At 36.0% G+C, this 15,343-nt stretch overlaps 1 protein-coding gene across 1 annotated transcript in view; it reads left to right on the forward strand.

Moving 5' to 3' along the window:
* Positions 1 to 2,436: 2,436 nt before the first annotated feature.
* The window catches only part of ZNF469 (zinc finger protein 469), a 912,094-nt gene continuing 899,187 nt past the window's right edge, over positions 2,437 to 15,343 (forward strand). Inside the window, exon 1 of the mRNA XM_053701256.1 lies at positions 2,437 to 2,487. The gene's annotated coding sequence lies outside the window, so the exon portion shown is untranslated. The remainder of the gene's footprint in view (positions 2,488 to 15,343) is intronic.

Below are 15,343 nucleotides of genomic sequence, written 5' to 3' on the forward strand. Positions count from 1 at the left end.
CACAGGCTGCTTTTCTGCTCAATTGCAAGAAATTTCCCTGTACAATCGACTGATTCGGCCACCAGGACTATTAACTTTTGTTGTAACTTTCGCCAGCTGAGGCTGTCAAGGCAGTTTTATGAATGCTGCAAGGGACATAACAGTGATGTCTGCTCCTGTGTCAATCTTAAAGACAACTTTGGCTCCCATTACAGTAAGGGTAACCCGCCAATCTTCATCTGAACCAAACCGTTCAACAACAGACCCTACAAAGGACACTTCTTGACCCTCCTGCTCACTATCCACCTGTATCTCCTTAATGTATTCAGTTTTACATGCCACTTCAAAATGGCCCATTCAGTTACATTTTCTACATCTTTAGCAGGGCATACAACACTCTGATCATGGGTACGGTTACACCGCGTGCAGCAAGCATGCTGCGCCTATCCGCTTCTGGGCCTATCTGTTCCCCTTGGTCTACCGCTCACACTGTGCCTTTCACTAGCAGCTCTCCTGAACTGCTGCACTTCATCCACAATACTCTCGGACCTCAGATCAGCACTTTGCTTTTTCACCAGTTCACTCTGGCGGGCCATCCTAATAACCTCATCTAATGTTAATTCAGTCTCCAACTGTAGCTTCAGTGAGACTTCAGCATCTGCAATTCCTATGACTATTCTGTCTCTGATTTGCTCCTCTTTAGCAACACCAAACTCATAGAATTCAGCTAGTTCATACAGGCTGCGCACAAATGACTCCACAGATTCTCCCACATGCTGAGCACGTTTGTGAAAACAAGCCCTCTCATGAATAACATTTCTTTTGGGCACAAAGTGGGCACTGAGTTTGTTCATAAATATTTCAAAGTCAAATTCTTCCCCTTCTTGGAAAGTAAAGGCATTAAACACTGCCTCCACATCTTTCCCCATAGAGTATAAAAGAGAATTAACTTGTACTTCACCACTCTCCTTGTCCAGCTTGGAAGCAATCCTGAAGCATTGAAACCGCTGACGCCACGTGGGCCAAGCTGCAGGCTGAGAGAAATCAAAAGGCTCAGGTGGGGTAAACTTTGACATCGTCATTAATCAGGAAACAGAAGCACAGGCAAATACTTCTGACACCGTGTCATGAGATGCAGGACACAGCATAGAAGGTACAACGCTATTTTATTACAGAGCATAGAAGTATACAGCTTGTACAACACATCTAACTTGGTAACTGTGACATAGACAAAAACGGCCCCAAACCACGTCCCCATCCGGTGACTTCGCTTCCCACTCTCATCACACCTGCATTCTGGTAATATAGCTTTTGTGGAGAACTATTTGCACACCCATATCTTATAATCTAGAACCCTCCCTAAGCAGTATATATCAGGGGTTTTAGCAGTAGTTTAAATATTCCTCGTTTCACAAGAGGCATTTCCATAGTTTAAAGTAAAAATTTGATTAAAATCAGAGGCACTTCAATTCATCAAAATTTACATTTCACTCCTGTTGTAAAAAAAACCTTACCTTTTCAACTTGACAGCAGCTCCAGCTTCCTCCGGTCGTCGAAAGCCATTTCTGATCTCAAAAATGATAGATAGGTCATCCTCCAATCACGGCTTCCCCTCCCCCCCCCCCCGTGGGAATCAGTGTCTGATTCAATGCCGTGATTGGAGGAAGTCGGATTCCTCATTTTTGACCCAGGAAGAGGCTTTGCGATGGGTGGAGGAAGCTGGAGCTGCTGTCAAGATTAAAAGGTACGTTTTTTTTCACAACAGGAGTGAAATGTAAATTTTGATGAATTAAAGTGCCCCTGTTTTTAATCGAATTTTTAAAAACCGGGCACATTAGAATCAAAATTTGCATTCACTTTGAAGCCTTTGAATAGCTATCAGTACAAGAGTGTCATTTCCCTGTAACACCTCCATATGGAACACTACACCACCACTTCATACAGCTTCCATAAAAGTAACAGCAAATTATCATTTATGTGTTATGACAACTTGGACCCAGGGTTATTAAAACAACCCTTTTGTAGTGATCAGGAATCTAGCTTCCTGTTCTTTGTCCTGTATATGGCATTGTTTAAAGGATAAATGAAAAATAATGCTAATTTCAGATACAGAATTGCGTAATGATGTGTGCAAAAAAAATCTTCTACTGGCAATAGCAATAAAGAGTTAATATGAATAAAATAACGAACAAACAATGAAGACAAATAGTCCATTTGTGTCCAGCCATTCCAGCTGCTCTTGGCACATGGCTCATTTCTTCTTGAGTCGAGTTGTGGTTTGGCAGGATGAGGGTTAAGTATCTGTGAAGGGGGAGGAGAGGGAATCCCAGGCTGGAACTTGAGACTGACTGCTCAGCTGAGAAGGAAGGTTTAGAAGCGATGCAGACGTAATGATGCCGCTCTGCACACAGATTGTCTGGATGAGAGAGGGAATCTCAGGCTTGAAGGAATCTACACATTCCACATAGGACGGGACCTATAGCCATGCACGTTACTGAAATCTGCTGGGTGAGTTCATGTAGCCAATAAGCGCATCTTTCTATCCTCACTGACAAAAAAAAAAAAAAAGTTAATAAATCTGTGGATTTTGTACTTAAGGATTATTTACACATTAAAGTCTATGAGAGCAGTTGTCTGTATATGGTGCTGCAATTCTATTAGAAAAAAAGTTTATTGCGTGCACAGTTTTCTACTTAAGGTATTGGAAGTTGTTAAAATAGCAATAATTTATGGCTATGTCTTATTTACCTGTAGTGCCATACAGAATAATAAGTAGACGAAAAACTGTAAGTCAAATATCAGGCTTTGGAAATATTCAGCTGTTCTCATTAGGTCTGCATGTTACAGAATCCCTCCTATCACGTTGTTGTGACACATCAATGTCCGTATGCTAAATAATTATGGTTCACACCCATCAGGTACTTAAGAGGTTATGTTATAGTGTAGTCTGGAAACTGTCATCTGTCATAGAAGGATATCCCTAAACTCATTTCATTGTATTAACTGTATTGTTACCAGAGGCCTGCAGCTGATTAACTATATTGTTACCAGAGGCCTGCAGCTGACTGCACATTTGGTTAAACAGAGCACATTAGTTTTGCAAGAAGGAATAATATGTCTGTAGATTAAATATTTTATACCTTATTGTACAGTGGACAGATTTGTGCAGGTGTGGATTTTAACAGATTTATGTACTACATTCCTAATTTTATTTTACATCTGCTGATGTGTCCTTTTTGGTTATGTCAAATAACATTTACTACTATATATGTTTAGGTCATATACATATATAATGACGTGTTAGTAAAAGTATTCTTCATTTAATTAAAAGGACACTGAACCCAATTTTTTTATTTTGTGAATCAGAACATTCAATTTTAAGCAACTTTCTAATTTACTCCTATTATCATTTTTTCTTTGTTCTTTTGCTATCTTTAATTAAAAAAGAAGGCATCTAAGCTTTTTTCTTAGTTCAGCACTCTGGACAGCACTTTTTTATTGGTGGATGAATTTATCCACCAATCAGCAAGGACAACCCAGGTTGTACACAAAAAATGGGCCGGCATCTAAACTTACATTCTTGCATTTCAAATAAAGATACCAAGAGAATAAAGAAAATTTGATAATAGGAGTAAATTAGAAAGTTGCTTAAAATTTTATGCTCTATCTAAATCATGAAAGAAAAAAATTTGGGTTCAGTGTCCCTTTAAGACATCAAGAAACCTCCAAGACAAAGTAAAAAAAAAAATCTTTGTTTTTAAAGACTAGATGAGAAAATAGTAAAGTTGCAGGATAATAATTCAGGGAGTCCAAACACAGGACAGAATTTTGTTTTTTTAAATCTTCTGCAGGTGAACCGTGTTGTTCATCATTGAAATTATTTTACAATAGAAATGTAACTAGTTAATAGACATTTACAGTATACAACTGAAAAATACTAAAAGTTGTTCAGTGCTCATCCTGACCACTGGAGATTCAGCCCACAGAAACTCCTAGTTTACTAGTATTTACATTGCATAATTATATATGTGCCATATAAAATGTAACCCACTTGTTCAGGTGCAAAGGATATGCTGAGGTTTTGCAAATAGATAATAGCTTCATCATTAGTTACCAAATTTGTAGTGTCTTTAAATATTTAAACGCCTTGTGTCACAGGCCTTATTTTGTGTAAGCTTGTTTTAAATATATTTTACTCTGTCAGGGATCCTGTTAGTAGAATCTTGAATCAATCCTACCCCCCTAGACATTAATTCTTCATTATATGTTTTACAAAAACAATGGGCACCAAAAGCCTTACAAATATTTAGCAGTAATGATCACTATAAGAACAGGAGTATAGGCTTTCTCCTGAGAAGTCCTATATGATATTAGAAGTAGTTTATACGGATTTGTGCTATTTAGTGCTTTATGTATGGCTAAACGAGAATACAGCACAACAAACTTGTCTCTATCTTCCACTTAAAAAGTAAATAGCAATTAAAATGTTTAAAATGATACACAAATATCTATATTTGTTGCTTCACAAAGTGTGCGTTTTAAAATATTACATATGTTTTGTAAAATGGATGTTCTTTTACTGATTGATAAACGTTTTTTGCTTTAATGCTTGTCACTGTCCACCAATGGGGACACTGATTATCAGCCAATGAGCAACCAGCTGCCTGTTGGTTTAAAAATAATAAATATATAAACAGCTTTCATTTTTCATGACAAAAATGTAAAATAAAATGTTATATATTAAACCTGTCTCCGTAATAGTTTCCCTGATTTTTAGAAAGAGTCCCAAATTCTTAAAGAAAAACCTTCATTACATTACATTAAACTCAGAATGTAATTCCCCATCAAATGCTTAATTATATATAGTGAAAACTGCAGTTCATTTTTATTATTTATTTTGCCAGCTTTTCGTGTAATTTAAGCCTGAAAATTGTGGTTTTTCCACTCCTTTTAGAGATGCTGAAGTGCAGAACACATTGACCTTCCTACATGAAGCACAGTGATTGGTTGTTATTAGCATGACATTTATATTTGTCCATAATTGGTCACAGTAATGGAGTTTAAACTACAACACTCAAGAGACTTTTGAAGGGGTGTGTCCAAGATGCTTTGACCCTAAAGGAACTTAATTTTGGTTATAGAAAAAGGGTACTGTAAAATACAAAAATGTGACTTTAAACCACTAAAATTCCATTTGAAACACAGCTAAATTGCAATATTATAGAAGGCTTTTTGACTGGATACAGCAGAAAACTATCTTACATGAGAACTGTGAATTGTGAGTCTAATTAAATACAGAAAACGCACAAAAATGAATAGCATGTGTTTTTTTTATAGATACTGTTGTGCTAATGCACTCCTTGAAAATCTACAGTGAATCTAGCATGCACTTTATATCAAAGCTGTTTACATTAGTGACAACTAGTATTTTCCTTATTAGAAGTATATTTAAGAAACTGCTTAAAACTTAGGGATTAATATAGCATCCAAATAGTTTTCCCCAAATTCCCTCATCCTGACATTTGCTCACCTGTAGCAGACAGTTTTTTGAGGGAGGATTAAATCCTCTGGAATGTTGTGAAGGAAAAGCGCAGTTCTTATTGGCTAATGAGTTTTGGAAAGCTTCTCAGCTGACAGTTTCCATGGAAACATTTTTATTTTGTATGCTTAGGGTTGGGTAAAAGGATTTTCGTAATGTAATGTTTTAAACAGAATTAGCCTTTAATGCCAATCACATATTGAACTAGTCAAGGGCTCAATTAATTACATCTGTATTAATTTAATTTCCTGTAGTTCCCACAATGACCAAAAGAACTCTGTAATTTTATTATTGAGCATTTTGCCATATTTTGACAATCTTTTCATTCTTTCATGAATGTCATTAGGAGTTAGGTTACTTGCAAATTAAGTCTAAATTACGTCACAAAGAAAGATAATTCTAGGGTGTTTAATGCCAAGCTTGTGATAGAGTAATGGTAACATTTTTGTTTTTCTTTCTTCACAAGATCAGAGAGAATTTAAGTTTGGAATGAGTAATTTATAGTAATCCAATATAAAATTATCAACATGCTTTTCTATGATTTTGCACTAATGATAACGAAGCAGAGTGGCGGTACCTTATGGTGTCAGAGGGCAACATTTTGAATTAGACTTGCAAGTGTTGAGAGAATATGTGAAAGGTTGTTTAACATTGTTTAGAACGTTAATACAAATATGCTTCTTTATATTTATATGTTTTATTTTGTGTAAGCTAAATTGAAGGAAGGAGACAGTCAATAAGTGAGATAGAAAAGGGCAGATTAGAGAGAGAATGAGAGGAAGGGGGAGAGAAAGAGAGAAATAAACAGAAGCGAGAACGAGAGATCCTGCACCTCTTGATAACGTTGGATTAAAACCTAAAGTTATGATATAGTTATAAAAATATGTATGTTTACTGAGGGCAGAATTTTAATGCTAGAATAGACACATAATTAAGAATAATATCACATTTTAGATTGTTTGTTTGTAAATAAGCTAAGCAAAAATGACCCATCATTTTAAAATACTATACCAATACCCCCTCAACACAATTCATTAATGCAGTTAGCCTTTTTAATATATGTCATTAATTAGTTGTGCAACATCTGGATTTCTTATTTCCCATTCCAAAAATGGTCAGCTAGAGATTTGAAATTATGTTTTATTACATTTTTGGCATTTTCCAAAACAAAAGATCAAAGAAATATTTAATAAACTAATGACAACGTAACATGTCATAGCTTAATAAATATATATATACTCTCTAATTTTTAAAGAATTTATTTGTAACAGATGATTCTTATAGCAACTGTAATGGTTTAATCAAACCAGTCAACAAAAAAAAAATAAAATACATTTATTGGGCTTTCAAATGAATGAAAGGACCATAATAGTCGAAAAAATGACATGCACTGCTGGTCCCGAGCATAAACTGATCCCAATCTAATAAGCAGTGCTAATTGGATCAGTGGCCGTTTCCGCTTGGGACCAGCAGTGCTCTGCAGGTCTTGAGTAGTACATTTGCGGGATTAAACACACAGTAGTGCAGGGTTTATTGTCCTAAAATTACATGCTATTTTATATTAGATCATGTAATTTTTTTGTTCTCTTGGTATCCTTTGTTTAAAAGCATACCTAGGTAAACCCAGGTGCAGCAATGAGCTTCTGGGAGCTAGTCAGTGACTGATGGCTAAACATATATACCTCTTGTGATTGGATCACTGGGTATATTAAGTATGTTCCAGTAGTGCATTGCTGCTCTGGATTGGACTTTAACTGTAGGGGTTAAGTAAATGGTTATGTGCAAGCAAAATTGCAACAATAAAATACTCAAACACATTAGAGAATTTACTTTTGGCTTTCTATGTCTCTGATGCTTTTTTGCATGATTTAGAATAGGGGTTTATAGTTGCCATAAATTACCTTAAAGTAATTTTCACAGTTCATGCATAGAAAATGTACTCCAAATGTATATTAATGTCCTGAGTGTGATGACTCCCAGGGGTCAAGCTCACTCTTTTAGAAAAACTTATCACATTCTTTATCTCCAAAAATCATTCCCCATAGATTTATGTTGAAAATAGTTAGATAACCTTTTGTATAGGATTGTGAGTTTGAAAACCCTTATCAGATCATGCAGAAAAACTCATGCAGCAAGTCAGCCAGCAAGACTTCCTAGCAATGCTGCTATTCTAGTTTTCCTGTATTTATTTCATGGAATTTCATTACAGTATCTGCCCTACCACCTCTACTGGACGTCTTCTCAAATTATCAATAACTCTTTCTGTAAAGGAGTAATTCCTAAGTCTTGTACTTTACAGTTTGAGCTTATGATCCATTGTCTTGGGTTTGCTCTTTTTGTTATATGTTGAAAGTATTACAGATAGATTGCACAACAGATTTCCATTAAATCATAGTTTGGGGAATCTGAGAATAGTAATGAACATTGTATTCCATCTTAATATAGAACAATTTCAGTAAATTTATTACTAATAAAAAAATGATAAAGCCATAAAACAGGAATATAATCGGCTGTGTTTTAGGTTTCTACGTACTAATTGTAGTGACAGCCACCATCTAATATTGGTGCCTTATAGCACAGAATACAACTTACATATGTTAAGAAGTAGGGCTGTGCAATTAATCACATGATGCAATCCATCGTGATATTATTATCAGGTATTTGTAGAGCGATATGAGGCTATAAAATATCTAAATTGCGTGAGACTCAATTTTTTTTTTTTTTTTTTTATAAAAAAACGAAACAGTCCAAAACGGCTTGATATGTCAGGCACACAAACACCCCTGTCCTGCAGTAGCACTGATCACTTCTCCAAGGGGGTGACCAGGAAACGTCACATGAGAGTCACAGGACTAAACGCTACAGCCGCCATTTTACTTGCCACATCGTTTGTTGCTCCACTACTGAGGTGCCACAGACAAGGAGGGTGGCAGGCTGACGTTACTTTCTCTGGGTTATTCAGTCTGCAGTGCAACCTGAAAAGAGAACAAGCTGCTGTTTTGAACTTTTAAATGTATGTTTCAAAAAAAAATTTAATAAAATCTCAATCGCAATATTTCATTTAAAAAAAAAAAAAAAAAAAGATTTTTTTTTTCCATATCGCACAGCCCTATTTAGAGGTGTGTCTGGGAATGAACAAGCCAAAAGGTGAATTCTTTGAGGGCCACTATCACTATCAACCACAAGGGAGAGGCTAGGGTTAACATACTTGCTTGTAATATGCAGAGATAAGTTGTTGAAAAGTCCCTGGCAGGGAGGGAACTCTGCACAAGTGCCAACTTTCTAATTTTTAGGAAGATACAAATAATGACTCAATCTCCTGGATTTCTGGATTTTACTTGCATTTATCAAAAATTGGCTTTTGGATCTAAAATGGACTGGCAATGTCAATACAGTGTTAGAACATAAGAACCTTAGTCATTACCCGTAAGCTCATGAACATATTGTTGGCCCAAATATTACCAACAGGGATCAATGGAATTTGGGATTTCCTCAACAGACAATTTGCTCACCATATATTTTGTTCACCTTTTTTTAAACAATAATGGATATTTAATATAAATCAGATGTTTTGCTGAATGCACGTAAGTAGCTGAACTATTAAAAGAAATAGATGAAGTTTGAGTCATTGGATTATTTGTTTAAATGCTTGTGGGTCATGATATAACTGGTTGTTTGTTGCTGTCATTTATGTTTATCTATGTACATTGGTGTAAAGTGTTTGTTTTTATAAAACTAACACATTTTCTCTATAAAATGGCGGAAACATACTTGTAAACGTTCATTTTACAACAGAGCAATGGCGGCTGGTAAAGTTTTAAGTTGGAATATTCTGTTATTTACGTAACCATAATAAGTCAGAGTTCACCCAAGGACCTTTTTAATGGGTGCACCACTCGGCTAATTTTACTCTCCACCCGGCTAAAAGTTTAGCCACTATTATTCTTAAAGGGATATGAAACCCAATTTTTTTTCTTTCATGATTCAGATAGAGCATGAGATTTTAAGCAGCTTTCTAATTTACTCCTATTATCAATTTTTCTTTGTTCTCTTGGTATCTTTATTTTTAAAAAACAGGAATGTAAGCCTAGGAGCTGGCTCTTTTTTTGGTTCATCACCCTGGGTAGCACTTGCTGATTGGTGGCTACATTTAGATATAGATTTAGAGAACAGTTTAAATTACTATTTCACTCTTCCCTGCATTAGAAAGCATTGTAATTATAAGCTATACAGAGAAATACGGCACATTTAGGGCTAGATTTAAATGTACGCCTCAGCTTGCCTGTGGCGGGGCGAAAATACCCGCAGGTATTTGGCATTGCACACGAGCGCAATTTTGTATAGGACCTCACCGCTACTATAATAAAAGTATTAACCCCTAATCCGCCTCACTCCTGCCTCAATAACCCTATAATAAATAGTATTAACCCCTAATCTTCCCTCCCTAACATCGCCAACACCTAACTTCAAGCATTAACCCCTAATCTGCCGACCGGACCTCACCGCTACTCTAATAAATTTTTTAACCCCTAAAGCTAAGTCTAACCCTAACCCTAATACCCCCTAAGTTAAATATAATTTTTAGCTAACGAAATAAATTAACTCTTATTAAATAAATTATTCCTATTTAAAGCTAAATACTTACCTGTAAAATAATCCCTAATATAGCTACAATATAAATTATAATTATATTGTAGCTATTTTAGGATTAATATTTATTTTATAGGCAACTTTGTAATTATTTTAACCAGGTACAATAGTTATTAAATAGTTAATAACTATTTAATAGCTACCTAGTTAAAATAATTACAAAATTGCCTGTAAAATAAATCCTAACCTAAGTTACAATTAAACCTAACACTACACTATCAATAAATTAATTAATTAAATAAAATACCTACAATTATCTACAATTAAACCTAACACTACACTATCAATAAATTAATTAAATAAAATACCTACAATTATCTACAATTAAACCTAACACTACACTTTCAATAAATTAATTAAATACAATACCTACAAATAAATACAATTAAATAAACTAACTAAAGTACAAAAAATAAAAAAGAACTAAGTTACAAAAAATAAAAAAATATTTACAAACATTAGAAAAATATTACAACAATTTTAAACTAATTACACCTACTCTAAGCCCCCTAATAAAATAACAAATACCCCCAAAATAAAAAAAATGCCCTACCCTATTCTAAAATTAAAATAGAAAAGCTCTTTTACCTTACCAGCCCTTAAAAGGGACCTTTGCGGGGCATGCCCCAAAGAATTCAGCTCTTTTGCCTATAAAAAAAAAACATACAATACCCCCCAACATTACAACCCACCACCCACATACCCCTAATCTAACCCAAACCCCCCTTAAATAAACCTAACACTAAGCCCCTGAAGATCTCCCTACCTTGTCTTCACCACACCGGGATCTGTCCAGAAGAGCCTCCGATGTCTTGATCCAAGCCCAAGCGGGGGGGCTGAAGACATCCATCCTCCGGCTGAAGTCTTTATCCAAGCAGGCAGAAGAGGACATCCGGACCGGCAAACATCTTCATCCAAGCCGCATCTTCTATGTTCTTCCATCCGATGACGACCGGCTGATCTTCAAGACCTCCAGCGCGGATCCATCCTCTTCTTCCGACGACTAGATGACGAATGAAGGTTCCTTTAAGGGACGTCATCCAAGATGGCGTCCCTCGAATTCCGATTGGCTGATAGGATTCTATCAGCCAATCGGAATTAAGGTAGGAAAATTCTGATTGGCTTATGGAATCAGCCAATCATATTCAAGTTCAATCCGATTGGCTGATCCAATCAGATTGAGCTCGCATTCTATTGGCTGTTCCGATCAGCCAATAGAATAAGCGCCACTAGAGGGCGCGAAACGCGTCAGGCTTGTTTGTCTTGTCCCCCCCCTGTATCTGTGTTCAGCCAAACTAATGTGTACTGTATTTTATATATATTTTTCAAATTAAAGTTTTTCCATTTTTTATCCTTTTGAGTGGCGCCGACCTGGTTTTTGCAGTGCCTGCCGTCTGCCCTCCTGTCTTTGGTGTTTAGACTCGGCGTACATGTTAGGGTGTAAGGTGCAGATTTAGGAAGTGTTTCCCCATAGGAAACAATGGGGCTGCGTTAGAAGCTTAACGCTGCTTTTTGCAGGTGTTAGGTTTTTTTTCAGCTCAAACTGCCCCATTGTTTCCAACGGGGGAATCGTGCACGAGCACGTTTTTGAAGCTGGCCACGTCCGTAAGCACCGCTGGTATTGAGAGTTGAAGTCGCGGTAAATTATGCTCTATGCTCCTTTTTTGGAGCCTAACGCACTGAAAACGCATCCATTCTGTGAACTCTAAATACCAGCGGTATTTAAAAGGTGCGGGGAAAAAAAAGCATGCGTTTGCTACGTGGGTCGTTACCGACAAAACTCTAAATCTAGCCGAAAATTAGCGCTAGTTACATTGGGACACTGATATCTTTCAGGAATCCCTGAATATCCCTTGACATGATATATATTTTTTTAGTAGACACCCCAAAGTATTGATCTAGGCCCATTTTGGTATATTTTATGCCACCATTTCACCGCCAAATGCGATCAAATAAAAAAAAATCCTCACTTTTTCACAAATTTTTTCACAAACTTTAGGTTTCTCACTGAAATGATTTACAAACAGCTTGTGCAATTATGGCACAAATGGCTGTAAATGCTTCTCTGGGAAGCACCTGACACATCCCACCCCCTGATCCCTCCCAAACAGCTCTCTTCCCTCCCCCACCTCACAATTGTCCCCGCCATCTTAAAGGGACACTGTACCCAAAAATTGTCTTTCGTGATTCAGATTGAGCATGCAATTTTAAGCATCTTTCTAATTGACTCCTATTATCAAATTTTCTTCATTCTCTTGGTATCTTTATTTGAAATGCAAGAATGTAAGTTTAGATGCCGGCCCATTTTTGGTGAACAACCTGGGTTGTCCTTGCTGATTGGTGGATAAATTAATCCACCAATAAAAAAGTGCTGTCCAGAGTACTGAAACCAAAAAAAAGCTTAGATGCCTTCTTTTTCAAATAATGATAGCAAGAGAACGAAGAAAAATTGGTAATAGGAGTAAATTAGAAAGTTGCTTAAAATTGCATGCTCTTTCTGAATTACAAAAGAAAAAATTTGGGTACAATGTCCCTTTTAAGTAGTGGCAGAAAGTCTGCCAGTACTAAAATAAAAGCTATCTTTTAATTATTTTTTAAAGCATATTTACATATGCTGCTTTGTAGGATCCCCCCCCACCCAAACAGCTCTCTAACCCTCCCACTCTAACTTATTAGGAGCCATCTTGGGTACTGGCAGCTGTCTGCCAGTACCCAGTTTACAAAAAAAAGATTTTATTTTAATATTTAAAAAAAAATAAAAAATCTGTAGTGTAGCTTCCCCCTCCCAAAAGATCAACCCCCCACCCCCTCCCAGATCCCTTAGACACATTTTTATTTTTATTTCCCAACCCCCTCTCTCCCACTTTTCATACAAAATTTTTCTGTAGTATAGCGGTTCCCACCCGCTCCCAGTCATGTGATCAGGGGGCTGGAAAAACGTTCTTGGATACAAGGTAATCACAGAGGTAAAAAGTGTATTAAAGGGACAGTCTACAATAGAATTGTTATTGTTTTAAAAGATAGATAATCCCTTTATTACCCATTCCCCAGTTTTGCATAACCAACACAGTTATATTAATATACTTTTTACCTTTGTGATTACCTTGTATCTAGGAACCTTCTTCCAGCCCCCTGATCACATGACTGTGACTGTTTTATTATCTATTGTTTTAAATTTAGCATTGTTTGTGCTAAATCTTAAATAACGCCCTGTGTCTGAACACAGTGTTGTCTATATGGCCCATGTGTACTTTCAGTCTCTTTGTGTTGAAAAGAGATTTAAAAAGCATGTGATAAGAGGCAGCCCTCAAAGGCTTAGAAATTAGCATATGAGCCTACCTAGGTTTAGTTTAAACTAAGAATGCTGTAATGAAAAACAGGAGACAGCGCAAATCCGACTCAAGGTAGTATTTTAATAGGTAGACATATCCACACGTTAAAATTTGCAACTCACAAGAAATACAGATGACATCGGCCCAAAACAAATAGTCCAATCAGCCAGGAGATCACAGCAAGTGGCTACCGGAACAGTTCCTTAGACCAAACAGTCAGAGATTCAAACGTTACTGGCTTGTGATCAGCTGTATACGTCACAGGGTGAATTTCTCCTTCAGCTACGGATCCTCAAAGCGACCAAGAAAAACTCTACGCGTTTCGCCGGTGACACCCCGGCTTTCTCAAGAGTACTTGGTCAGTGCTAGTAAGAGTCTTTATATAGCAAGTACCCGTAATCAACATTACTAGATTTCGAGTCCATAGAATCCATATTTCATCCAACCCTTAAAGGGACAGTTCACCCAAAAACTTTCTCCCCTTTAAATTATTCCCAATGATCCTTTTTACCTGCTAGAGTGTATTAAATTGGTTGCAAGTAGCTCCTTTACTCATATTTCAGCATTTAAAATAGCTGATTTAGCTTGTGGTTTCCCAACCTATACTGAAAGTTTTGATACTGGCGTATACGCTATTGACAAGCCTAAGTAAACACAGCCAGCAGAAGAAGTTACACCCTCAGTGGGGGGCATTATAGTTAAGTAATAAAATTATAATTTTCCATTGTTCTCTCTATGTATTGAGCTTTGGTGTTCCAGACAAATATAAGATAAGAAAGCAAGTCTGTGTACAAGTGATAACATAATGAGATCTGATATTACCTGAAGCTCAACCCATTGTAATAGGCTGTGGTTTCAAAGCACAAAACCAGCTACTTCAGATACACAAATAAACCTGAAAATGCAATTTCTCAAATATTTTATACTCTGCAGTTGGTATAACAAGTCATTTAAAATACATTTATGGAAAAACAATTTTACAGTGTACTGTCCCTTTAAGTGATCAGCATACAGATAGCAAATACATTAAAAAATATATATTAAAACAAAAAATAACAGTCATACTACTCTTATTATTGTTAAAAAAATAAATAAACAATGCCCTAAAAACAGTGTAATTTAATTTAAATCTAATAAAAACATATTAAATATATTTAAAAAAAAATTGATTTAAAAATCATTCTTAAGCATAGCAGCCAAACAAGTCAATTCATTACAATCTATATATTGGCAACCATCAAAACGGAATATTTTTAAAAACAGCACAATTCATTAGATAAACACTTGCAATAGCTATCAGAATAAAATAAAAAAAGACAGAACTGCATTAGAGAAACACCTGCACATCAAGGTCAATATTGAGACCTAATGGAGCAAGACTTCTTAATTTATAAATCCATTCAGTTTCTTTTTTCCTGAGCTGGAGTAATCTATTATTTTTACCCGGAGGTACCCAATTTATAATTTGGATATATAAATCACGTGTATCACTACCATGTACCCTAGAAAAATTAACTGGGACACTGTGTTTTTCAAATTTGGTTTTTATATTCTAAAGATGCTCACTGAATCTCTTTGAGGTTTTTCTTTTGGTACGACCTATATAAATCTGGTCACATTTGCAGGAAAGCAAGTATACTGTGTAAGTAGTTTGATAGTTACATCTATGCCTCATATTGTAGGATTCAGAACCATTGAAATTAAAAAAATGTGTCACCTCTCCTAACAAATGGACACATTACACAGTTTGGTTTACTGCATCTAAAAGTACCTCTAGGAGCAGTCAACCATTTTTGTAAGCTCCCATTAAGTGTACTTTTAGTGGGATCACTTTTTCTTAACT

The sequence above is a fragment of the Bombina bombina genome, chromosome 1 (assembly GCF_027579735.1).
Source record: "Bombina bombina isolate aBomBom1 chromosome 1, aBomBom1.pri, whole genome shotgun sequence".
NCBI classification, from domain to species: Eukaryota; Metazoa; Chordata; class Amphibia; order Anura; family Bombinatoridae; genus Bombina; species Bombina bombina.